Source organism: Varroa jacobsoni, unplaced genomic scaffold, assembly GCF_002532875.2.
Source record: "Varroa jacobsoni isolate VJ856 unplaced genomic scaffold, vjacob_1.0 scaffold_1192, whole genome shotgun sequence".
In the NCBI taxonomy this organism is placed as follows: Eukaryota; Metazoa; Arthropoda; class Arachnida; order Mesostigmata; family Varroidae; genus Varroa; species Varroa jacobsoni.
Window position 1 is genome coordinate 102719 of NW_019214094.1, and position 27668 is coordinate 130386.

At 40.0% G+C, this 27668-nt stretch overlaps 1 long non-coding RNA gene across 2 annotated transcripts in view; it reads left to right on the plus strand.

Annotated features, from left to right (window-relative positions):
• The window catches only part of LOC111267476 (uncharacterized), a 16259-nt gene extending 1946 nt beyond the window's left edge, over window positions 1-14313 (plus strand). Inside the window, exons 2-4 of one of the 2 annotated variants that reach the window (XR_015313824.1) lie at window positions 1077-1593; window positions 12296-12510; window positions 13069-14313. This is a non-coding gene — a long non-coding RNA (uncharacterized LOC111267476). Of the gene's footprint in view, window positions 1-1076; window positions 1594-11660; window positions 12214-12295; window positions 12511-13068 lie in introns of those variants that run through there. The other variant, XR_015313825.1, reaches the window with a different exon arrangement.
• The last annotated feature ends 13355 nt before the right edge of the window (window positions 14314-27668 follow it).

Sequence of the window (27668 nt, forward strand, 5' to 3'; positions counted from 1 at the left end):
GAGAGTTCTCATTTTCGGTACTACTGGTCCAACGTAATGGAAAACGCTCTGAGACTTTGGCTAGGGAACCTATTGGTTGAAAAACAAGATATTTTCACCTTCGTTTTGTTTGTGGCTATAGGCTACTATGAAGCAATCGTACTACGATAAGAACAAGATGTTCGAATTATATCTGTGTAGAGCGTTTAGAAAGTGACAAAATTGTTCCAAGATAGGTTTCAAAGGTGTCCGTTCAAGTTCAATGTTCCGCGCACCGCGTTTTCATTTTTTATGTGCGTTTTATAAGGCGTCGATTCAAATACGCTCGATACCCTAAACCGTATAGTTCAGATGAGATGAATAACTTGAATCTAAAGACCTCGAATAGCGTTTGAAGTCGTATTTCTCACTTGAATGAGTATCAAAATCACTTTATTCGCCTACAGCTTCGATACGATCTCTTTCTTACCTTAATTGAACTTTATTTGGCCTTCATAACAGTGCTTATGCATTACTGGCTCTTCGAGCGTCTAACCGTACAGCCTATACTTTGACTTTAATCTTTAGAACTATTTTGTTTCGGGTATTACTAACGGCCTGCTGAAAAACAGTCCCGTCGATGCTGTTGTAGAATTGAAGTGACTTTCGATTTGTTTTGGTTAGGTGTCCATCGAAGGTTCGAAAAGGAAGTATGTTCATAAATATAAAATGGAAACCAATTGCTTCCGATAGCAACTGCGTCAACGTACAGTATTGTAAACTACGCGAGGAACATTTGGTAATGATTATAATAGACATGTAAAAAAAAAACAATAGACGCAGATCTCAGTGGTTTTCAGAACAAGCAAAATCTCTCTGCGTTTTAACATTTAGCTAGCGGCTTGCCTCAGCGACTGCTATGACGCAATTCCAAGAGGTAACGTCGTTTGTCCAACATGTCGTGTGACTACTGACAGATTTTAATTAGAGCAACTATATGAAATTAGAGCTAAACTGAAGGCCAAGAAGTTCCTAGAACCATCCAATAGTAACTTGAACTTAGCACACCGATAACATCGGTATGCTTCGTACTAATTCTAGCTTCATTTAAATTTCAGTGATGGTTTGCAGCTTATTTTCGTTCGTCGACGACTGACCCTTCTACATTACGGCCTGTTTGCCTATTTGTTTATTTTGTGTTGACCGGAAATGCCCCCCTGAAGCGCCCCAGGTTTTGAGGCAGCATCCGATCAGCGATGCCATAGCGATGTAGAAGTCCATCTTCCGCATTAACGTGACGTCGTCGACCTGCTTGCATGGTAGATTGTGTCTATCAGTACTATAGCGTGCGCAAGTGATTCAGAATCAGCATTGCTCTACCCGGCGTCTACTCTTGCAGCCGCAGCTGATCTTCGCTAATTCTGCATTGCTGGAATCGATTTTATAGTCACATATTTGTAAATATAAACGCACCAAGCTTGTACATTGAATCTGTATGCGAACTGTGTCGGACACATACGAGACAAATAGCAAAAAACGAACCACGACAGGAGCTGCTCGTGGCAACAACTAACAAGACCGAAAATTAATGATGATAATAATAAAGATACGCACGTATAGACTACTAATGTGAAAGTAAGTAATGAACATTTTCTTAATACTTGAATACATGTGTCGTCTATCCCATAATCGAGACTATAAAAGTAAGCCTATTGGTTTATAATTCATCACTATTTAGTGAAAAAGTTGTGAGGAAAAGGTATACAGCAAGGTCCGTTGATAGAGTTCTCAGAGAAGTTCATTGGAGCTTCCTCATGAACAAAAACGTTTATATACGAGTGCTTCAATTTTTGTTCAACATTCTCTATTACTCACTAAAAGACTAGTAGAAACTTGTCTTTGATTCAGTTTCGCCAGAAAGTTAACTTGCTAAAATATTAAATTCCTCTTTGAGAAAGCTACGAAAAGTCTGTAAATATATTCCTTTGAACAGTTTCGCTCTAAATTTCGAGAAAGCTCAAAATTTGCTTATGCATTGACTAGCTATTTATACGCTTATGATATATCAGTGCACGTTTACTTCGATTTACTACCGATCGATTTAAAAAACGACCTACATTTTATGTTGAGGCAGCACGCAAGAGCAACAATACACCATAATTTATAACTAACTTTGAAAAATAACTGGCCATTGATTTTGTCTAAAGTTGTCTAAAATAGTTTTTGATAAGGCAAAAACATAAACGAGTAACTGGCATCTAGCTTTATCTCGCCTCGCATAATAGTCAATTTAAATTTAATTAAACTAATGGGCGTAAAAATTAGTTTATTTTGGCAAATGTAGACGTTATCTCGTAGACGGTACAACTAGCAAACGTGACAACTCCTAAATAATTCGAAATTATGCTAGTGTACATGATACTTTAAAGGGAAGTAAAGTATTATGGCTTCCGCGTGCTGACTTACGAGATGACCCGTACAAGAGGATGTGTTCACAATAACACAATGATAAGTGTTTAAACAATATATTTTCAAATATCTAAATTCAGGACTGTTTTAGTCTTCAATCATTTGAGTTACTTGTAACTCGTGGTAACTTCGAATAACTACGTGCAATTTCCTATAGAATAGTCGCAGTAGCTTTCGTTTATATCAGACGAGAACTATTGAGATAATATCATATTTACAGTTAAAATATTGAAAATTAAATAATCATTTGCTGCTTGTACGTTAGAGCAAATGTTTTTCATTATACAACTGCTATAAATGCGTTTCTGATTAACAATTATACATATATGTATATACGTAAAACAGGTACAACGAATGTACCGAACGGGTCGCAACGACGGTGCTTCTCTACGAAGTTCGCTCATTGCTGCCTGCCCTCATGCTAATTTACGCAGAGACTAATTTCTAACTTGAACTTCTGGTACAGTGTAATTAACTGCTAAATTGAAATCGCTTTGTAAATCAAGAGAAGTCGCTTACGGCTTTCACTCCCAATTCGTGACCATATTTTATGATTGCAATTAGTTCTTATCATTATATTTTTATTAACTGCTGAAGTACTCACTCATACGTCTATACAGATAATGTCAGACGTATGTTGCAAGTTATATAATTAAAATCATTTACCTGCTTATCTTCGAGCTTACAAAGCTGAGCTTTGTATACTTTCAAACTCATTTTTTTCTATTTTTGTGATCTAGATCTTTAATACTGAAATGAAGGTATTGTGGCGGTGCCGAAAATCTAAGTGACAGATGTCGCAAATATCGTTCTTCTAACTTCTATGACAATCATACTTATAGACGTCAAAATTTGTGGAATATTTTTTTCTAATCATTTTCACGCGGGCTCAGTCGGTGACTATGTATCGGACGACACCTGAATGTACAATCGCCAGCGAGACAGAGTAATTCGGGAAGATTTACAGTGGCGTTCAGAGAGCCGAGGTACCGAATTCACATTTGGCGATATAGACTTATGTACGGAAAGCATACAATCTGTTTTCCGATACGCCATTGGTTGCAGTAACGAATGAAGGGTCATCATAGAAACGCCAGTTTTATCTCCGAGCTTCGCGAACCTGCGTCTTCGAAAGGGGAAACCTTCCCCTGCTCCTGCAGAGTGTCTGTACCTAATATCTTTCTCAGAAATTCCATATCTGCAAATGGAACGTCCTAAACTCAAAGAGGGTCAAGCTATTCGGCGTCACGCTGCTGCGAAAGTGTTTGTTCCTGCTCCTATCAAAATTTACCAAGGCGGTTTTTTTTACCAAGTAAATATCTCAATAACTGTGAAACAAAGACACGTTTCGTTTCGTAATGGAAGCCAGCTGTCTGATGGAAGGCCTAACGGCGGTACCGGGCGTAAAATTCGGTACATGTAGCTTAGCAGCACTGCGATATCTTCTAGTAATAGGTTTAAAAGAGCACCTTTCAAACGCTACTTTACTACTGGCTCATAAAAGTATTAAAAAAGATAATCAAGCGCCCTTTATAGATTATCGAGATTGCTCGTTTATCGTGAGTCCTGAGCTCGGCCGTATTCGCTACGAACGAAAATGAACATTCTTTTAACATTTGCTGATGAGTGAGTCTCTTTAACAATAATCATGCGTCCACACATGTCACCCAGCACTGATGATAATGAGTATATATGAACGGCCTGTTTATTTGAGTCAGTGGCATCTTTGTTAATGTGCTTAAGGAACGTGCGGTTGAATAAGGAAGTGGTTTAATCGTTATTTTGGACAATAACATTTTAGTAGAACCCAGTCAACCTGTTTGTTCTATATTATTTTACAATATTAAGTGCGTCAGTCCATCGTGCTCTGGGTCGAACTCACTGCAGCAAAAGGATAATTAACTGCTGAGATCGTGGTAGAAAATGGAACAAAGTCATAAGAAGCAATGTCTTAGTGATGAGGAGCCATAACGAATGCCGAAACAACAGTATAAGAGGATTTTGACCAGCTAGACCTTATCTGATACGACCTCAGATATCATTTGTTGCGTACAGCTAACCTTAGCGTTTGATACTTACATTGTCGCATTGTCAATATAACCTATATATGATGTATGTAGATAATTTAGGCACCCATATAAGATATTTCCTAAATCATTACCAACTGCAATTCATGCTATAGAAGAACTTCTGCCAAGTTATCATCATCACCATTATCATAAACGGTTCACAAGGAACTGAAAAAGAATCGAACGTTTTTGTAGCGTTCGTGTCGAAGAGGTAACATTATTTGTGTACAGTTGACAATTGCTACTTAGTAAAGTTATTTTGTTCTACCGAAATATCGTTCTTCAGCATCAGGCGACCTGTGCTGCGATATATCCATTGACTCGATAGGTCATGTTTTTCGCTGGTTCATGTTGAATCAGCCAATATGTTATTAAAAATTCAGTGAGGTTTTCCGTTCGCACCGAAAGCGATATGTTGCCTCGCGTTGATCGAACTTGAATGTGCCTTAAACTCTAGAAATGAGGCTGAGAAAGGCTGACGATTTCGAAGCGTCCAAATATCACTAAAACTGTAAAGAAAGCTGTTTAAATTGTCACCTGTGAAAAAAATTCACTTGACTTGATTGCAACTTAATGAGATCAGGATGTATTAGAGCAACCGCGCTATCAGATATTCTTTATTACATTTATTATAACAATACGAATTTACGCACTAGGCCAAAGATGGCGTAAGCTGATATGGCTTACTTTGTACAGAAACTAAAAATATAATAATCCGTAAACAGCGTTAATGAACTCAGCAAACAGAGAAAGTGATCCGCAGTTTAATTGCAGGACTATAACGGAACGCCAGCAGATATCCTTTTCAATGTACTGGGCGTTTTTCTAGAAACTCCTTAAGGAAATTTCACATCCTGAGGCCGATCTCCTCGAAATCAATGATATACAATGTCAAATATTTCAACTGAAAACCCACTACATTATGTCTAGCAGTCGCATTTAGCTAAATTTATGAAAAGCCTCATTCATTATTTGCCGAAGCTCCATAAACTTGGCATCCGTAAACGTCATACACAAAGTGCGGTGCTAATGACACAATGTATCTATCAAATAAATGTCTTTGTAAGGCCATCAATGCTTCCTCGTTGTGTCTATGTTTATTTACTGTCATTTACTCTCTGTACCGTCTAGTTCTTACGGATTTCTATATATGCACTATTACTATCGATTTCCCGTTAAGCATTTTATAATCTTAGCTCGATATAATCTAGAACTGCTCCTCGTTCCGGGAAAACTGGCAGTCACTCAATAGGATTCTGTAAATTCCGGCTTTGTTTAAAAAGTTAAATATAATAGTGCAGCTTAGTACCGAAAGCGACCGAATACAATCATGTTCATAACAAAAACGTAATAGTTGACCACAGCCGGCGTACTAGCTCACGCAAGTCGTCACCACTCCTTCACGACCTAAGCAGTAAACGACTTACGTACGAAGTCGCAGAAAGGTTGGGAACCTCTAGCGTGCACAGTGCAGCCTAAGAGAACGGTACGTGAAGGGAGGTTCTTCGTAGCACTTCGGCCAAGACGGGTGGTCTAAATAGTGATCGAAGCCAATTGTTTTCATAGGCATCACTCACAGCTCTAATGCGAGTGCCTTATTCAGCATCCACTTTTCAGTAATATGGAAAAAAGCAGCATAACAGAGTCTGTGGTCAAAACCAACCTTATATTCGTCACTTTACAATATTTTGTCTGCCTATCTTTCAATGGCTTAGAGCTTTCGTTACGAGGTTTAGCTTATACTGGTCTAAGCTAATGGCTCATAGTCTAAATAGTATTTTTTAACTGTTTGTAATTAAATCTATTGAAACCTTCTATTTTTTTGCCTTAATTTTATCGTTTTTCGCCTCACTACATTTCTTTGATACCCACAAAGCTAATTTAGTCTCATTGATGATGCGCAACATTTAAAAAATAGTTTTGATTTTTTCTTGAATATAGGCTTTCTTAGTGATTTTTCCAGTGAAATTGTCTAGTGGTCTAGAAAAATAGATTTTGATACATATCCTGAAATTTATTATCGATTATTTTCAAGATATTTTTTAGTTTTTGCATTCGAGTCCAACGCCTTGATTATAGCTGTTTTAGTGTGAACTGGCTGTTTTACGCTCTAGTAAATAAGCGACCCCTTGCCCCCCCACTCCTACTCCGGGTGGCAAAGACATTAGTGCGCAACAATAGTTGCGGCTAGCAAAAAATAATACCGCTGAGTTCGAGATTTGATTTAGGTTGGCGTAAATTGCGCTAATTCATAATTTAGGGAATATCGCTAGCCCAAGACCACGTATAATTAGACAATGTGTGAACAGACTCAGCAGATGAAGCTCTCTTGATAAACTACGAGTCGATTTTTCAACAGATTTATGAACTTGCCATGACTCTTATATTATAGGGTTTATAACGATTAGCGATATATAAAGCGGAATCATAAAATGCATGAACTGAAAGGAAAATCAAGCCAGACGATGCTATCTATGATTTTTGATAAATGTTCCGTCCCTACGGGTTATTTGTTTCACTAGCCACTTGACGACTAGGCCGAAAGCTTCAGCGTGTCTTCACTTATCGATAAACGCAAATAGACAAAGATCAATTGATTCTTGTTCAGCATTGAAATCGGCGTTCGTTGTTTAAAATGGAAAAATGAAAACTTTGACCTGCTAGCGACGTTGGTCTAAAACACATGTCATTATAATTAAGAGCACAAACAAGCGTACGGTCACTGATTCTGTAGGAGCGTGCATCTACCACAATATTATAGCGATGAAGGCACCTTGATGAGCTCCTTCGCGGCGACATTGCAGAGTTATCTCACGATAATAACAGGCTAGCGGAAGGTTGGAATACTTCAGAATTCGTAAATATCATACTTCTTTAGAAGATATTCATTGTAGCTCAAAGCAAAGTTCGATAAGGGATAGAAACATACACATAAATGGTAGCTACGTTAATAATGCTCGCAAACGAAATTTTGCAATCAAAGCGCCAGCAATTATTGAATGATTGATTACGTTTCACGCCACGTCGGTATCTCTAATAGCAGGCAGCATCACCTTCAGACAGGACTCGCTCGTTTAAAATTTAATACAGAACCAAGAATACTATATACATACATATATATATATATATGCTCTGACTGCCACTGTAATCTTGACGTGTGAATTAAAAAAGAAAAAAGCGGAAACCCACACCATATTTCGCAGCCAGCGATATATATCGTTGATGATTATTCAGCAGAGATTTATATCTGAAAGGTATACCAAGTCCAATCCGGTACAGCGTTGACTAGGCCAAATCAGAAAAAGGCTATTAAAGAAACAGTGATCTTCGTTTCGATAACGGCATGACCCGTAGTGGAAAAATCGATGATACCCATCTGATGAGTGCATCCTAACTAACCGATTATTACTTCTTTTCTTTACTTTTACGGTCGCCATGATCGCTTGACTGTGGGATCTCGGTGTCGTCACTTCCAGCCACAGGAAGTTGCATTTGATGTATGATAGCTACAAAATGTATTACTTGCTCCCAATAAAATGGCTATTGTGCAATCGTATTGAAACTAATAATAACATCCTTCCTAGAAAAATCATCGCCATGCTATCGATAATAGGGACCGAAGGGTCAGGGATTCGCGATGGACGTAACAGAAGAGGTGAACTGGATAGGGATGCACGTACGGGAGAGATGCTCAGTCACGCTCTGTTCACAGAGACTAGCCGTACTTAAATTGAAGCAAATTCTTCTCTCTAATTTTCTTGATCGCTGAAAGTCTACTTGCGCTCGGACATTATCGAAACGTATAAAACAGTATCCGCATGCACGATATTCTATTGGGGAGGAAGGATCGTGATTTGATGAAGTCGCATGTTAATAGCAGCGCATCGATGACGTCGCGTGTTTATCGCCATAGTGGTACGACTCACGTGATTCTTGCTATTGATAGTGGTAGAGGCAGTGCCCGGGGGCAATTATGTGCGCATCTACACGATCTTGCGCACCCGCGCCTATGTGTGCCGTTTGTTAGACGCCACTGCACACACACGCAGATAGACAGGCGGATACAAGACTTCCGCGGAATTTAATCTGCCGCTGTCGCCCCTCGAAAGATCGTCGCGAGAGCACGACGACAATGCGGGCCTCGACGAAAATAAACGAATAACGAAAAGGGGCACTGAAGCAAAACGAAAGAGTTTCTTATTTATTATAGTTATTCCCATTCAGTAAGAACTCGTAACGACTAGAAATATCACTACTGATTGTTTTTGTCATTAAGCACTTACTCGTTATTTACAATAATAATGATAATAAATATTAGCACTTTCTAAGGCTAGCGTGTCTGCGTATATGGCGAAACGTCTGTACGTATATTTTCTCATGTTATTTGTCAAAATTTCACCTATAGTATCACGCTATAGTAACACTAATAGTATGTAACGTAAATGCGCGAGCACCATGAAGCCCCATAAAGTAGAAGGTAATCCAGTTTATTGTGTTAATCGATGTATATAGTATGGGCACTTTGTTTTTGATGATTTCACGCTAAGTGCTAGACATTAAAAAAGATACGTCTCACTGATACAAATTGCAGATGTGGGTTTGGGTCTATTTAAAACTGCAAATGCTAAAATAGCAGGCTCACTTAGCGAAAAAGATAGAATAAATAGGAATCTAGTCGCTGTTTATATCTTAAAAAAAAACTCATGTCAGACGTTGTTTTTACTATCAAGCTGTGAATGAGAAGCGATTGAAGCTATAGATTGAAATATGGCGAGACTTCGGTGACGTGAGGAAGCAGTCGACTGCACCAACATGAACCGCGGTTATGGCACGACGATCTACACTAGTATCATCGTAATCATGGTCGCCATCAACGATACCGACAGAAGAAACCATTCAGAGGAAATCATGTCGTGTCACCGTGGTGGTGGTCGTCGCCACCATAGGGACTCTGAATTCGGCTATTTCCTCGTACACGTAAAGGGTGGCGCCCAGCTCAGCCCTCTTAACGCTGTATGCATTTTGTTCGTTCGCTTCATTCACAGGACAAAGTGGTTCCTATATTTGATTTATTTATTGATCGATATGGCATTCTCGTAGGACAGTCCCGTGACGCAGAATTTCCCCACCCGTTTTTGGTGACCACCCGAACAGGGCGCTATTTCGATAATATCGTGATGACATTGTGTAATTAAATATCGGGCGTCTATTCATTCAATATGGTATAGTGCTTATGGCATCTAGTAAATTGTTTGTTAGCTCGTTTCATAAACAGGATCCGTGAAAATGTGTCATATGCATATGGTTATGGAGTAATGAGAAAATGCGATTTTCCGCCTGCGTCCTCCGCCCGTCACGAGCAAAGCCTATCAAAATTGACGCCGGCAGTAAGAAGACGGAGACATTCATGTGTGTGGGTAAATACAGTAAATAAGGGTTCTTAGTGTCAAATATTCTAGTAGCAGTAGCAGTACTAATGGCTGCAATTGCTGAGCGTCACTCCTTTGTGCGCGAGTCGTATAACGTACATTCTGATGATTTTGCTTCAATCGGAAGCGACCACCGAGAACCACTATTCGATAACAGTGTACGCATAAACCCATTTACGGTTGCTGGACCCAGCTGTATCATTCAGCCCAATTTTCATTCGTAACATAATAATCTATGCAGATGCTTGTATGTGTATGGCAGTCAGGCGATATGATAAGTAAGAATGAACGTGAAACATAAGCAAAAATTGAAAGTAACTATAAATAGCATTTAATGTAAAACTTTATCACACTATGCTGTATTCGGCCACATCCGATAAGGTTGTGGCATGTTCTCGTCTGCGTGTTACGTCTACGGGCACAATATCACCACCTTTACTGTTATTTCTACCACATTTTTACGACACAATATAATCGATCAGATTGTATTCATTATACATGAGATCTGTGGCATCTGCTGAAACGTTACTAGCTTAGAAAAAAAGAAACAGAAGTTGCCACTTCGTGTCTGTAGGCGTGCTTTGTACCGACGAACAGGAAACGGTCTTGTTATGACTATTTTTCTAATATTGTTCTATAGTTAATAGTGTAAACTGCGATACATTTACTGAGCAGATGTGCCCTTGACAATGACTGTTTATCACCAAGGTAACAATAGTAGCTCATTATCAACGCGTTTATTACCATTATCGTGTTAGCAACGATTAAATTTATGCAGATACGTATGTTGGTATCACTACGTGCTTGTATCACTCGACGGAACTTGTTTCACCTATATGTTAAGACGAAACGAAGTTTGTTTTTTGTTTGTTATCATTACTTGCAGTTCCAGCTATCGGGGGGGGGGGGGGGGGCAGATGCACTATGTATGTTTCTCTCAGCTGCTCCGTCTGGCTGTTCCTCTGTAACCACATCTAGTGTTATGACGAACGATACAAGAAGCAACTGTTCCACATTTATGAGACTGGCGTCTTAAGAGTTGCTATAAAATAGCATAAGGTAATGTTGTATCTAAGTAAGGCTATCCGCTATACTTCAAAGGCACTTTAACAAAGACGTGTCCTTCTTAAGGAATGGAAGCCGACAGGCCAGCTGTGGCGTCGTCGGCGTATCACCACGCACCGAGAACATAAATTGGACACTCAAAGTAAAAACGTCTTGATTAAACTTACACAAAATCATACGCGTATGTGGAGGTGACGAGTATATAAAAATAACAGAATAGGATTGATAATCGCTGCGAAAGGTTCTTTGGGCATTTTCTTAACACCCCTTAAATATCTGTAGGTATTTAGTATTACCTTATACTGTTATTCAATTATGTAAACGCTAATAGTCTGCATACTACAAGTGTTTACTGGTCGGTGTGTACTTAACTCAAGGGGTAGTTTTGCGAAAAACTTCAGTTGCTTTCAATATGCATCAAGTAAATCGGTTCACTTTTTACGTACGTCCTATTTACCGATAATTAACTAAGTGCCAATGCCAAACTATGGTACACGATCAGCTATAACGTCCTGATTTTTGGCTTTCACAAACAAGAAGCGCAGATACTTCCCAGCATAATGTTTTTTTTCTAAAATAATAATATGCGCGACAGGTCTATCCTACTGCTAGGAGTCCAGCAGCTATCAGACGTTAGGTAGGTACGCTGACAAGCAGGCACCGGCGGGCTGAAGATAACCATGATCATTACAGTTGACAATCAGCGCGACGACACTTGAACCATAATAACACCAGCCGACAAAACAATAACCCCACTAACAAATCGACGATGGACTTTCCTGTCACAGACCCCGTATCCAAGACCGTTTCATTATTCATTGACCTCTTCCTTTTCGTCTTTCTGCCAAGACGTGGCACAAGACTATTTATTCGTTGACTGTTCAGAGATTTCTGCTCATGAAAGAAAACTATAGGACAGATGACGAACGAAAACAAAATAGAAACAAAAAAAAAGCAGTGAAATGAACATTATTCGAATATTAAGCAATTTTAATGACAGACAGTCAGAGTATTATTCTGCCGTTTATCTATCGCTACGGCGATGGTTTCTTTTTCCCGCTTGCCATCCAGAGAGGTTTCCGCCGGTAGCGGCTGGCAACATTGCTTTATATGCGTTTCCACAATACGGATATCTCAGTTATGTTCCTTTTGTCCACTGGATTGCTCGTTCCCTGTCAATAAACACGCGAGTATCGCTGGCGTGCAAAAGTGTGCATCGATTCGTAAGTCTATATCTGTGCTGCTATATTTTTTAGCTGTTATCGTTCTTTAACCTCAACGGTATCTTCTTTTTGGTCATTTCAGCTGTTTTTTTTTTCATTCGTTCTGCGTTGTAGTCACCGTCATTAAAGAGGTGGAAAGGGTGCTTTTTCTTGTTTGTTTGATGTTTGCTATCGAATAGCATCGTTGGATTATCTGTCAACGAGACAGCGGCGCCTCATTAGAATTCCTGTCAGGAACCGCAACGCTGCAGGAACTCACCAACTACATGTTCAGCGAAGCCCCAGGTGAAACATTGTGTAAGTAAAAAGGTTCGCTCGTTTACAGCAGACAGATCGGTGCTATGTATTTATGTGAAATGTGTTGCACGCGTGTGATGTGGTGTGATGCATGCGATGTACGGTACACGGCAGACAGGTAAATACCCCGTTGTCGATTCTGCAATCTTTACCAATTTTCAAATGTCAGCGCACCATATAATAGAGCAATTTATTTAGCTTATCAACCAACATGATCGAATGATACGCATCTGTAATATATTTATTTGGAGCATGCACCGTTGAAATAGGCAGGCTCTGCTTTGATATGAGACCACTTTTCATGGCAACGACGAAAGTCAATGTGGACTATAGGCATCGTTTGTACGTCGTAAATCCATGAGTAAGACTCTAACGGTGGCTGTGGTTCAAGTAGACAGTGTTTCTAGGTGCTTCGCCCATTTTCTTTTTTCTTTAATTTACATTTTCTTCCTTTGAGTCGGTACTTTGGAGAACCAATAAGGCACATCTCGATTATAGGAAACAAAGCAGCTATAGCAAAATGTGTTTTTTTTTTTCCATTGCTGTGTCCTGTGGAAGAGGTTTCTATACGAGTGTCGATGGTGTCCGCCAGGAATCGTCATTCCCCGCAAGGCTTAAGCGTGCAGACTATTTGCTTGCCCTTTGCATCAACCGTGAGTTAAGCCGCGTACGGATCTTCGAAAATCCCAAAGCTATTTCTGGTGCAATCGCATCATGGTGCATTATCTCCAAGTTGGCACTTCTCTAGATTGCTGTCGCCAGAGAAGAAACATAACTCAAACCGAGTTGTTTCTCTGAGAATTACTCTGTAGTGTTAATCAAAGCTTGCAGAGCGATTGCTCTCACTTGTGTATCAGTGTCGCAAAATGATTGTGGTACCGCGACGTGTCTGATGACCATTCCGCATCGCCGCTGTTTCTATCGATAGGACAAATGCTTTCTATTTTTTTTTTTCATATTTAATTAACTATTGTATCATGTATCATGCACGAAAACAGGAATCGCTTAGAACTATATAGCCTGGCAAAATGGTACAATCTTATAGAGCAACGATAGCGATAGCGGTAACTACGACAGATAGAAAGCTCGGTCACAACATTCCGCAGTGCGATGTGAGGCGATCTGTTAACCGATCGTATTGATTGTACAAGCTTCGATAGCAGCGGCGACCACGATGAAGCGTGAATTTTTTGGTCGACGCGGCGTCAACCAGTTTTCTTTCGAACTGTTCCCAGCTTCAATGTTGAATATCGAATATTGAAGGATTCACGGAACGGGCGTAACAACTGCGATAATTGAGGTGCAAGCCACGTGTATTGAACCGCAACATGCTACACTCGTCCTTCAGTAATCGGCGAGAAGTTGCTTATAGGCAAAGGCTGTTCGCTAACGATACTGTTACTTGCGTCGCATTATCGTGTAGCGGCGAGTCCTCCTGATCACGACTTTGTCATTCGCATATCTACCTGAGTACGTCTATATGTTTACCATATATACCAATATATATATAATCAAATTCAACAAAAATATTTGTAACTATCAAAGAAAGGCAATTATATAAATGACGATAATTGTTATTACTATTATTGATATCATCTTAATTGCTATAAATGCATGTAATATCTATTATAGTAAATTATGGTTAATATTGTCAACCCTATAGCTATCTGAAGTTATACGTGTTAGTAAGTTCGTCTGACCGAGGCACATATTAACGCCAACGACATGAACCACACAACTGTGTGAACGAAGAAAGTTAGTTATATTGATGAAGGAAACAAATTAATGCAAGCGTTAAATGTCTTTCTTGGTGTCTTCTATTTTATTTGATGTCAAGTAGGTAATTTATCTAAATTACCAAATATGTACCGTTACTGCGCGGCGAGCTCTATTACGACCTGCGGCAATCATGCTTAATTCTAGCTGAACGTATGCCTCAGGAAAGTAAGTGCGCATATAAACCTAACATCCGACTGTGGCGATGGCGGCACAACCGAAAGGCTGTGTATAGAAACATGAAATCCCGGCTTCGATCATTAACTTAAATCAGGTGACCTCTTCAAACTTTCAGAGTTATCGTTCCCTACGCTTAATGTATTTAGAAATTTTTAGTGACCCACAAATTCCACAGCCGCCTACAGTCATCCTGGCCAGCGGGAACTGACGGGTCATAACTGTGAAAAAACCTATCCTAGTTTAAGTTGAAAGAGGCCACTGGAGGGTCGTGCACAAGCAAGCCTGAGTATATATATATATATATATATATGTGAGTGTAATAACTATATTTACTATCGTTATTATTATTAATCAACTGTTACACACTATATGGCTTCTATTCTCATTATTTCAAAGCGTTTTATCGCACATTTCACGAGTAAACCGTCACATAAATCCATGAATCAGTTTTTGTTGTCGCCAATCGCCTGATCTCATTTGACGCTTCATCCGTTAGTTTAGGTACTAATGTAAACGACTTTTCCGTTCCGTAGGATTCAGCACAGCAAACGATTGCACATGACCGTGAGCGTGTTAATTGGGTCAATTTGTGCTAGCAGTATATATTGACTACTTTAGGAATATCTGCACACTTTTAGACAAAAAACCGACTGCAAGTCTATGCACTGCACACATAGAATTGCTATTCTCGCAACGTAATATAGATTTTTATGCCGTCAACACAGCGGGTCATCAGAAACACTTTCCGGGGGAATTGTAATTGGTTCCCTATGCGGGGGGCATCCTTAGAACGTACCATCGAAACTGCTGTAACAGGGTGGGCTGATTAGTACCTCGTACTCCACGCTGTGATTTTGCTATTGCTAAAGCATCTGGAACTTTAAAAATTTGAACTACAGAGACATTTACCCTGAGGGCGTCAATAGACGTTCTTCGAATAAGCAGGTTACGTGTTTATTATAGCCATACAGAAATGCCTTCCCGTATTCCACTAGGTACGTAGATCTCTGCTTCCTATTTTCGTTTTTATCATTCTTGCGCTCTTTGGTTGTTATGTTCTTTTTGAGAACGAGTCGTCGGAATAACCCCGGGCCTGACATGAAAGCGTCAAGGGCCTACTCCCACCGTAGGGGCAAACCAGGCTAGCTCTTGCTGGACTTATCTGGGTATTCGCCGGCAGACCTATGAACCGTATAAAAGCGTACAGCTATTTAACCTAATATTTGTTTTTGCAGTCATTGTTCCTGTTCTACTCCTGGTAATCGTTTTTGTTAATGGTGAGATTTGAACAAGCTGCGCCCCTTTCACGGCTACCGTGACGCTTAAACGAACGCCCATCAGACACACAGAGTACGGCGCCTCGCCGCCCCTTTGCGAACGAATAGCACTATTCTGTTAGCAAAGCAACAAGGCAGCATACTATTAAGTTTAAAATAGTTTTTGTGTTGGAATTTCACTAGAGATTTGTGGCTTTATGTTACATCAATGTCAGTCAGAGATGTACGCAAGCTCGTTATTCATCGATTATATATGCCTAGCAAAATCAACACGTATCATCGTAATTACTATACCAGACCCAAAGGCCAAAAAAAAACTTATACCAACATAGGAAACTATAACCGATAAGGGAAACGACTTCCGACCGCTTGAAGTCTCTCAAAACATATACATGTTAATAAATGTCATAATTTTTGGTGGCTCTTAACTTATATCGGTTTATGTCAACTGACATAACTGCATATACATTGCTGATGTTCAAATCCTTCGTCCCGTTAACTGTTTACGGCAACACTGACATCATTTACATAACCTATATTGTGACAGAAAAAATGTCTCATCCAGTTAAGTTGATGTTATTCTATAACAAGTCGTGTCGACGATTCATTGGTTCTCGTAAAAGATACAGCCCTAGGTAAGAAAATTCATTGGTATTTTTTTGTAAGCTTAATATCGTTAAAATTACCCTTAGCAAACGTGTCTGGATGACCTCATTATTATATTAAAATTAGTGTGGCTGTAATTGTAACATTGTTGATTGAAGGTTTTAGATCATTTGCCATTTGTCTCAAGCGCGCCTTTAGAGATAGACATTCCGATAAGCGGCAATCAAGACCTATCTTTGCCCGCGTATCTGAAGGGTAGCCAAGAAAGGTTATATAGGATTTGTCCCTGCGCCCTTCTGTGTTTGAAAACAAGCGAAGATTAATAACCAGTCGAACGATAAACACGGCAGCGTTTCCGGTTTACAGTGATTGAAAGTACGCAGCTGCGTCTTGCAACTGCAAAATCCAAACGATTACGATGACACTCGTCACAGGATACAGACGACATTTCTTGTTGACGGCGATAACATTAAGCTGATTGATCACGAAGCTCAAGGAGACTGGCTTACTTGCGGATAACGTGAGATGCTCGGGAGACCACGAGCCGGACAAGCAGGTCATAACATTGCTGCAGTACGGAGCAGAACGCACGTTAATTTAATTATCTCAGCGCGACGTCATGCTCAACACCTCCGCTTCTAGAGGAGCAGACTACAGCGCTTTTTAAAGCAGAAATTTTATCTTCACCCTTACAGGGTACGGTCGATGCGGAATATTTGTGGTTCATCAAAGCTCATAACTCGTGAAGGTTCCTTGTTTTTTGCAATTTGTGTAGCAAAAGTGCCATTGGACGCTTTCCTTTGAACATAACGATGGAGCGACATCACCGATCAGGCCGAACGCCAACGTCGAGAGATGTTCGAAACTCTTCTGTAGACCCAACTGAGGCCGCTAGACTGAAAGAGCCTTTGACTTTAACAAGATAGAACATCACCATTCCGCAGGGGAAATAAATCATATTTTTGCTCAACAATGGCAGCGAGCGGCCGATCCGACCCTGTTATTTTACCATTTGGATTTTTCTTATGCTAGATTATCTACAGAACAGTGTTTATAAAACGGGGCAAAACATCACAACCTGTATTCGTGACGTGACTAGTAGATGCTAAACTATAGAGAAACGCGGTTCGCAGAATTGAATCGATCTGAAACTTCTCCTGTGCAATGAAAAGTCTGGGCTTGGCTCAAAAATAGAGGTACACACAAAAACCCGTTTTACATTTCGTGGATGTTTAAATCCAATACAGATTTTGATTTGCTCGGAAGATAGCGGAGGACGTGTCCAGATTTCATTTTGATTAGGGCAGGCGTAATTTATTTATTTTTTTTTTTTGTATCTCTTTAAGAATGAATAATGCATAGAAAATCCATCATACAGTTACCTATAGTTCTTGGTACGACGTATTGACCGCCAATATTAAATCGTTCATTTACATCTTCAAATCTAGGTAGAGCTATACCCATTAATAAGGGACCTAGAGTAGATCATGTTCGGTGGTTGTTGAAATAAGGGTTTCTTTAATATTTCAATGAACGCAATGCTTCGGCTATGAGTGTGTATAATGACTGAAAATTTGTACGTTTACTGCTTCTAACGGATGTATCTCAAGCGTATGACTAGTTTGAAAGTGCTAACAACAGGCAATGTCTGCATCGTGCAGCCTGGTTGAAAGGCACACAAAATTTACTAAACTGTCTTAATAGGAGCTGTTTAGCTACTCTCTGTAAAAATACTTCACATTATAATGCTGGCCGTTTTCGCCATGTCCTGCGATTTAAACGCTTGTCCGCAAAGAGGGTTATCCGTTTAAATGCGAAAAAAATTATGCAAAATTCCAGTCCACTAAACAATGATTGTACTCCATTCAATATTATATTCTTTATGTATACTATACGCTAGTTGAAGCCTATGGGTGATCTAGACAGGACAGGGCAAAGTCAGTGGAGTAATTATAGTATGAACAACTGATTATCTAGCTAACCAGCGTCAATATGGGTCTGTCTGGGGGTGTGGGGGGTGAAAGGATCGCGAAGCTGGAATTCATTATCATTCATCAGCGGCTATGCATAAATCGTTCAGAGGTAAATAGGGCTCTACGAGCATATTGCTCAATTTCATAACAGTATAATAGAATACACTTTAAACTGTCACCTACACATTACAGAGCCTTTTTTTCCACCTTTAACAGTGAGCCTCTGAAGCGAATCATAAACCTAGTTCTGTTGAATTTGTAGTACCTTAATGCTGACACAAATCTCAGTTACATTAGAGCATAAACGCGTCTGCAGGCAGCAAGTACTGCGGCCAACTGACTGATTTTGCAGTGGTACTAATAGCTATTGACGGTCATCACGCAAAGCCCGATGATGGAACTACAGCCCCTATTTTGGAATGCATATATAAAATGCATAAATGTATGATTTGGGCAGATCAGTTAGTAAGATCTGATCAACTATCGTCATTTCTTTGACCAGTACAATGCAATGCTACTGTGTGGGCCCAGCTGATGGCAGCTTGCGTTCTGTTGGCTTACTCCCGCATGCTTGCCTTTACCGGACAAGGACGGGGCGACAAAAGAGCAAACCACTCCAGCTACAGCAGCCGCGGCAGCGACAACGTCTCCAGTGTAACACCAAAAATGCGTTCATTTATTCGTCTGTTATGTTTACTGGCATTATTCAGGAACGAATGGAAGGGAAATTTTCTTTTTGAAAATCGTCAAGGGCCCGGTATAGCCTGCTTCATGTGAAAGTCGTGTCTCCTTCAATCTCGTGCTATTCTAAAAGCCATACGGAAATCTAGATAATGCATTGTTATAGCTCTTGTGCACATTTACTATTGCCACTTGTACAGTCCGTACTACCTCTGTCGGCAAGCACCTGCCCCCGGTTTCATGTCGGGTTCGGCGACCACGAGTTTGCTACAGAAGGAAGAAGACGAGCGGCAAGAACTACATTTCACGGACCATAGCGATAGCAGTGTTACCAAGAGCAGCAGTAAGGCGAGCAAATTGTATCTATTAATCATCCTCGCACACCATAAAGCAACAACATGGCATGTTTGCTCCATTAGTAAACGTTGCTTTATAAACTTCGACTTGTATCATGCATTTGTCTGTATGTAAATACAAATATTTCGCTCTTCGCGTGCACTGTGTGGATATCCAACGGTCCTCGCAAATCCATTGCACGCTGCTACGTCTTTTTGTCGTCATCTTAACTATAGACAAGTCCCGCCATCATTTTAACATTTACAGATGTCGCTACTTTAAATTGCTACATCAACCTATACGATAGTACATCTATAAGGCAGTAGCCGTTACCTACCATATCAAATTTGAAGCTAAAACGTAAACGACTGTAAAGAAAATATAAGATAATATAAATAAGAAAATATAAATGTTTCACTATCGGCTAAGGTAGGTCGAAATCTCTGACCTTCTATCAGTTCTGCCACATCGAAATGACACCCACCCTGTAGGATCGATTTCTGACCAATGTGCAACAAACTTGAGTGAGTTTTTATTAAATTTTTGGAAATTTTCAAATTTGGAAGCCCGAGTCAGTTTAAATATCTTTAAATGCCATGGGCCATCGACCCAGGCGAAAGGAGGATCCCGCCAGCAGGGGCCATAACATATACCACAAGTTGTTGTTGTTAATACAATTGTAGTTTTAGTTAATCTGTGTTAGGTGAATTGCTATTCAGTGTTTATAACGTCATCTCACTGGGGCCCACGTAAACATTTTGGTTCAATTTAGATATTCCCATCTGCAAATAGTGATTATGTAGAGGTTTCACCAGTTGAAAAACACTTCATAGCTTGCATAGGGAATGATCGTGCAGCAAAACGACATCGTCTGGGATTACTTAATCGCTGACGACGTGCGCAGTTTAGGGGCTATAATACGTACAATATAGATGAAAAAGGAAAATCTTAGTGATAGCCAAATCGGCAGAAAAGCTGCTAGCCTTACTCAACCGACGTGCTCAGATCTGGACAGGAGCGCGAAGCATCTTTACCGAGATATTTTTCATAGGGAAGTATTTTCAAAGTAAGCAAAAAGTATATCAAGTAGGAGGGATTTATACGAAAAACGCGTTGTTATAAGTCCAGGTGCCCGCACCACACGAACGACTTTCGTAAAAATGTCTAAAGGGGCCTCAGACGATCAAATTATCAGTAGAAAAAGCAGATAAGTAGGCTCATATTTTTTCATTCAACCAAGAAACGTTTCATTACATGTACGACCTTTCGGGTAGATTACCTTATTTATGCTCTGCGTGATATATATATATCACAATGATTTCGTATTATACATTTCAAGTTCTACTATCGTCAGAGTACTTTACACACTTTGTCAACCACCCGAGACGCTGCTAGTACGTATTATAACCAATAAGAATCACTATATCCAGCACAACCGCTAACAGTTGTAGCTGCCAAAAGTGAATTTCCGTTCACCGACACCTTCCTGTCATCGCTACGTTCATCAGGCTTGTTCATTCCGCTCTACGATGGGTAAATTTTAGAAAAATGCTCGTTTTCGCGCTAAGACGAAAAATAGTAGACCCCTGCTAGGAGACGGAAACGGAGGACCAGGAATGGCCCCAGGTTTTCGGCGTTGACCATACCTTATACACAATGCGGCAATACGGATGCATTCTACGTTCCCGAATTTCTGCATCTTTATACACTATTATTTACGTAGACAAGATTCAGGATCTTTGATTCGTCACAATCGTTGTGGCCGGATGCTTTTTAGTTTTATTCGAACGCAGTACTTTTTTTTTTTTGATAAATTTTCCAGAATTCCAGATTGAGAAAACAAGAGGGCATTCTATGTTGATCAAAATGTACTCTTTTCACTGCTAGTGATACAATAGCTTTGTTCACAGTAGCAACGATGATTAGAAAAACCGAATAGATACAAAACCGCCATTGACCAGCAACGGTCGCTTTACTATAATGATCGTTGTTCTTGCAGCCCCAGGGTCTCTTTGAAGCCACACATAGTCGATCAGATGCGGTTGTCCTGTGGATGCTTTACACAGTGAGCAAGATGTTGGGTACGACGCACGCCAAATCATATGCGCTAATGGCAGCTGGAACGGTTAGAACAGTAACACCACCATTATCAAGAGCAGCATTACATTGTACGTAATATAATGCAACTATAGTCAATTATATCAACCGTTAAGCAAACATTGTGGTCAGCTTACCTCAAAAACAAGGTAGAAAACATTTGCCTTATATTAAAGCAGTATTCGATTACATAATTTGCTTGTCCACAATGTTGCCCTTTTGTAAGAAACTAAAAGTGAAAAGTCTCCTATTCAAAACAGTAAATCTCATCTATCTCATAGAAACTAGGAACTTTCCTTACTGGGTTGTCTTTCAAGGGCAACTGCTTTCTGAAAATTCAATTTTCTGCCATCCAAATCCAGCTTAACAGATTCGAACTGGAAAATAACTTACTTAATATGCATCTACAGTAAATACGTATTTATTCATGACGTTTCTCCACCCCTTATTCAATCAGTGGATAATGATGCACATTCTATTCGTTGGCGCTGTCTTCGCGGCATGATGTCAAGTTTTCGTATAGATCAGCGGAAAAATTGTCTCTGATTTCTTAAATCCTCATTTATGGTGATCAAGGTCAGAACCCTCGTGGCCGACAATTAGTTCCGCGTAACGCCTATTAGAGATTAGTGCCCTCAATAAAGACTCCGTATTTAAGCAATAACGTACAGCTTCGTTAGATTTGTGGCAGCTTTGCGTGTGACCGACAAAGGAAGCCAGTCAACTCTAGTATTACGATTTGACCAATTTTTTCTTAGCTGACGTATCCAGCCGTACCAGTATGACGGGACAGATTTTACGTTTATGTAGTTGCGTCCACCGGGTATCTAGTATTTTGTATAAATGCCGTTTTTTTCTCAATGTCAATCGTGACTTGTACGGAAATATTTTCACTATGAAGGTTGCATACGTTTCTGAGAGCTTTCTATTGGTATCAAAATTAATCTCCACAGAAATATCGAATTTTTAGTTGCTCATTCTTTGTTAGATAAGCAATAATCGGCACCGTCATATTATTAATGCATTAGTAAAAGCAGATATACAGCGTCAGGCATCGCGGTCTCTTTAAGCAGTACAGAAAACATAGCATATTGATACTCAAAACATGTATCTATTGATAAAATGAATTGTTATTATTATGAATACTATCTAATTTCAGCATCTGATAGTAAGTCCACCTCATTGTTAGTCCCCCATGTACTGTACCCCACGTTGTAACGATCCTTTTACTATACGGCCTGCTCTTTTGTTTATCAATATACGAAAGTTTTTTTTTATTTTTTCATAAAATGTAATCCAGTGCAGTACTTTTGGTCGCTGGCTGATGAGAACATTTGTACATAGAAGATTTCTAAATGGGATGTTTTTAATTTGCTAAAAAAATAATTCTAAAGGCTCAGATAATACCTTAGAATCGTGAGTGGGATTCCGCATAGAAGAAATGTAAGATTTCAAAACCAAATATCCGTTTTGTCTGCTATAGGTAGCCCTCCTAAAGGTATCTAACTTACATGTTAAAAACAGTTTTCTTGGACTCATAATCTTCACGAGATTGAACAAGAGATCTAGATTTTTACTACACGTCGGGAGTAGTTATTTTCACAATTTTGCATTCACTAGATAAACCCCGCTCTATTGCTAGAAGAAATAGCGATCCATAAAAAAATAATCTGATTGGGGTGTTTGATCTCTCTGTGAATGCTAATGTTCCCGGCTACTTTATTTATGGCCAATGACGATGTACATTTTGTTTCAGGAGCTTTTTAGAACTTTACAAACCTAAGCCATTTAAAAATACGAGAATAAACCGTGTATTTTTTTTTTTATTCTAATCACAAAACGGTGATGCCTGTTTTTTTGCAAGCTTATATAACGCCATGAAGCTATTGAGATGTCTTCGGTGCAGTTATAAGTAGGAACGAGTGGGATTTTATCACGCCTGCTTGATAAAATCGCGCTGCGCCTCGAATACCACGCTTGTCAGACCCTGCGATAGTCAATGTATTGTTGCATCGGTTTGGCATTGGCCATACCAGCTGGGGGTGAGAACTCGATGCTGCTCCAGAGTTAGTCGCTATCCGAAGCACAATTGCAAGCTCAGGAACAGGTGACGACCGTGGGTGGACCACGAAGTTGCGAATGTCCCGAACCTATCGTCTGAACAAATGATCCCCACGAGCACATCATTCACGCGTCATCGGCCTACATCGCCAGGCATATTGCCACTTGGACTACCATCAAACGCTTCATTATACTTCTTGCAGTTTAAATACGTTCGTCTATCATTTGATCTTCTTTTACGAGTCACTGAGTTTAGCGTAGAATAACATGTATACAATGAATGGGTATCATGTGTAGACATGGATGGATCAAGGCAGGAATGTTTATTGCGGCAATTAGCGTGTGAACGTGAATACACGTCGCACAGCGAAATGCGCGCTGGCAACATATCCATTCCGCTTTCGTCTTCCGTCAATTCTGGGCCGTCCATTGGCGCTGCTGCTGCTGCTGCTGCTGCCGATGGTGGCGCCTCAGTTAGAACGACAAATTTTCGGTGTCATTTTGTATGATGTATAATATCGAATAAAGCTCTCAAGTCGATCGATGGGCCATTGGCAGTCAATGGCACTGCGCCTGTCAGTTCTTTGGCGATGTCGCTGCGGCCGTTACTACTGTAGCTAGAACAATATTTATATTGTTGAGTATTTGGTTTCGCCTCAAGGCGCGTCGGGACTATCGTCGCCGGACCGTTTGCTATTCCTTCCGGCTGTTTCGGGTTCAAGCTAGTGAACACGCTAATACTCGGCGGCGGCAGTAGCATTACCGCGGTGAGCAACAGCAACAACGTGAGATCAACGCCGCTATAGTTGCCTCAATTCGCTCGCCGCTTGCCATTGAACGCCAGGTGCGCGTCGCCCCGTTTTTGACGACCGCGGGGCACCCCGGCGCGTCGTAATACGCGAAAGACTGAGTAAATAACTATGTCGAGCCGTTGCCACCATCGAGTGCCTCCCCCGAAAATGTCCTTCGAAGGTCAAAAAAAACAAACGACGACGACATCGTCGAGTAGTAGCAGTGATTGGACAACTGCCCCAACGGGGCGATGTTGAGACAAGCACCGAAGCGCGCAAAAGCAGAGAAGCAATATTAACAGTAAACAGCTCAAACATACATGTCTGTACGGGAATTTAGACGCATAAATTTCGCCGGATCAGTGTCCAATGAGAAGAGAAGCTGCCGTTAAGGCTGGGATGCAGAGGAACTAGGACAAAAGGGTTCATCACTGTTACTGACGCTACAGCGGGAATTAGAAAACTGCGAAGCATCAACTGAAGTATCGTATCGACGAGAATGACCATTTCGTTAGGGTGGTGGTTCTCAGATAATTATATTAACTGAGTTGCTGGATACCGAAGAATTTGCTCCTGATGCTACCTTAATGGATAATAAATTGAAAAATATTTTACCATTCACACGAATTAGAGTGGCTTAATGTTGAATTGTAGTATGTGATTACTTAGAGGCAGCGTTTAAGATTTATCTTTTTATTTAAAACAAGTTGAGTATTGTGTTTTTACAGGCATGAGACCATAGGCCTTTGTTTAAACAAATGATTTAATGGTGTGCAACATTTTTAGAAGCGCATAAGGCTAGCCTAACATAATGATTATAGCCAGATATTTTTGTCACACATTGAGAAATTTATACTGCATTTTAAAGTACTTTTGGTCACATTAGTGGTCAAACATTTAACCTTGGTTTGTTTCACATTTATGCACTACGTACAAATATTGGCAATCGGACAGTACCTCAAAAGCACCCATTTTAAACAACTACATATATATATATATATATATATATATATATATTGACGCGGATACGGCAGTATTTTCGGACTGCTAGGAAGTTTTTGTAAAGTGACAACGCTTCTGGGTTAACTCACATTTTGTGGGCAGGCACATATATAAGGCACAATAATACATATTATTTACAAGCAAATGAGATGTTTCAATACCATGCGACATGTGCAAATTGCATAATTTAATAATGAAGTTATTTTACTGATTGAGAACAAATTGTAAATCCTCTGCCGGTGCCTCGTTTGTGTTCACCCATAGACATGTTTCTACATTATGAAATATCGGCATATTTCTTCATAAACCCGTAAAGAAGCATAATTTCATTGTTAATTAAGCCTATTGAGCTCGTGTTTAAGAAAAAATTAGCGTCTTGCTTTGTCTCTCAGTATACTGCTCTATGGATATATACCACATTTATAGAACGTATTTATCGTATATCAGTACTTTTTCTTATTGTTCTCAAGGTGTATTTACTACTGTTTCAGTAGAGAAAATAAATTGTCGTCGTTGTAAGCACATGGCAATAGAAAAATTTGGCTGTGCCACAAAGCTTTCCTTGGCATGATGCAATAGCAAATCAAACTGGAACTAAAAAAATCCGGTTGTGCCCCAAGCACACAGATAGCGCATAGCTTACAGCCCTTTCTCGCTCATTGGATCACATATTAAAGAACAGGCCAATGGCTCAGCTGATCTGACCACTCGTTGGCCTTATTGCAGCCCTAGTTAATTTCAAGCAAGAAAAATGCCTTTTACTAAAATCATCGTCAATTGGCCTCTCTTGCTCAAAGGGCGCTCCGTTAATACCGCGAGGTGTTTGGCAATTGATTATAAACTTATTCGATGCTTTGGTCGGTTAGCTCGAGATTTATAGGCAGCCAGCGAATTCGTTAAGTCAAGGAGCAGTGTTGCATTAGACCCTCTGGCAACGTTTACCGCCTTCCAATCGTTCAAACTCGTCAGACTGCTGGAGAATTTTTAGCCAGCTCGATTACTACTTCTTGACTGTTCCTGCACTCACATATGTAGGGGCAATGTACGCTTTGCAATGCCATCATAGTGTTGTTTCAGCCGTAGCCTCAATTACAGAGCAAGGCACAGAATTTTTAATGTGTGTGTGTTTGTGTACGTGTATGTTTTAATTAAAACACCTTCTTCTGCATTTGCGGGTAAAAAATAACGACGGCGGCGGCGGCAAGCACCTATGTCCTTCTAATCGATAACGAAAACCCGCACGTATGTAAATCACAACAAATGTAAAATGCTGAAACTTTAGTTTTACCTATATAAATCGGCTTTTGTATTCGGAGTTTCGTTTGTCCGCGAACGCACAAGGTTTACTGTGCATGCTGCCGAAAGATGCGTGAATGCCGTGTTGACCGCATAGATAGTTAAAGCGTTGCATCGCTTGTCTCGCTCTCAGATTGTTTAATTTCAAGGTAACGTGAAGGTTACGTGTCACTATGTACTCCAGATGCATAAGAAGTTGTGATAGATATAATGCCTCTCCAGTACCATCTTTAGAACATTTGGCAAATTTCTCAAATGGATTCTGCAAACTTAGGAAGAACCCATATGATAGAAATTGTTTCAAATGGTTCTATAAATACCCTAATATTGAAATACCATGTTACTGACCAGTATTTATAATTTTCTTTTTTTATAAAGTTTTCGATGATTGTCGGCAAAGGCTAATAAATACAATTTGATTCATATTCAGATATTTAAGTAGCTTTTGGCAGTATACCTACGAAATGTTTGTAGGCTTCGAAGCTGTTCTCACTTCGCCCAAACGAACTTAGCTTTAAATACCTTCATCAACACCCGCAAACGTGCTTAACCTGATAGCAGCGATACTTTAAGGGAATAGGATTACAGCAGATGATGGAGTCTTAAAGGTGCTAAAGTCCTCTCAGACTGCAGGTGTGGCCCAGACTGGTAACTTAGGAATTTTTCCAATAAGATGAAGGTTGTCCTCTCCAGAGACGATTTAGTTATTGCCGAAAGCCGTCGCTTCCATCTGCAGCAGACCCTAACAAGGTTACATTTTGCCGTCTCGAATTAAACTCATCTATCAACATAACTAAAACCGAGGCAATGAAACTGAAATGAAGTGGCACAGTTATGATTCGTGATATGCTGTCTTTATGGCAAAAAGCTGTTATATGTTAATAATAAAGGTTGCTGCTCTGCTACCAAAGTTACGTTCAGCATATTACAGAAAGACTCAGGAGGATCTTGGTAGCTTCGTCTTCAACACCTAGTTACCGATCGTTCCTGTTAGCCGCTTACGACTTCGAAGTTAACCGTGTGCGGGGATAGTTTAATGTGGGTTGATCTCACAGTGGAGAATTTCGAGGATTTGAACACCG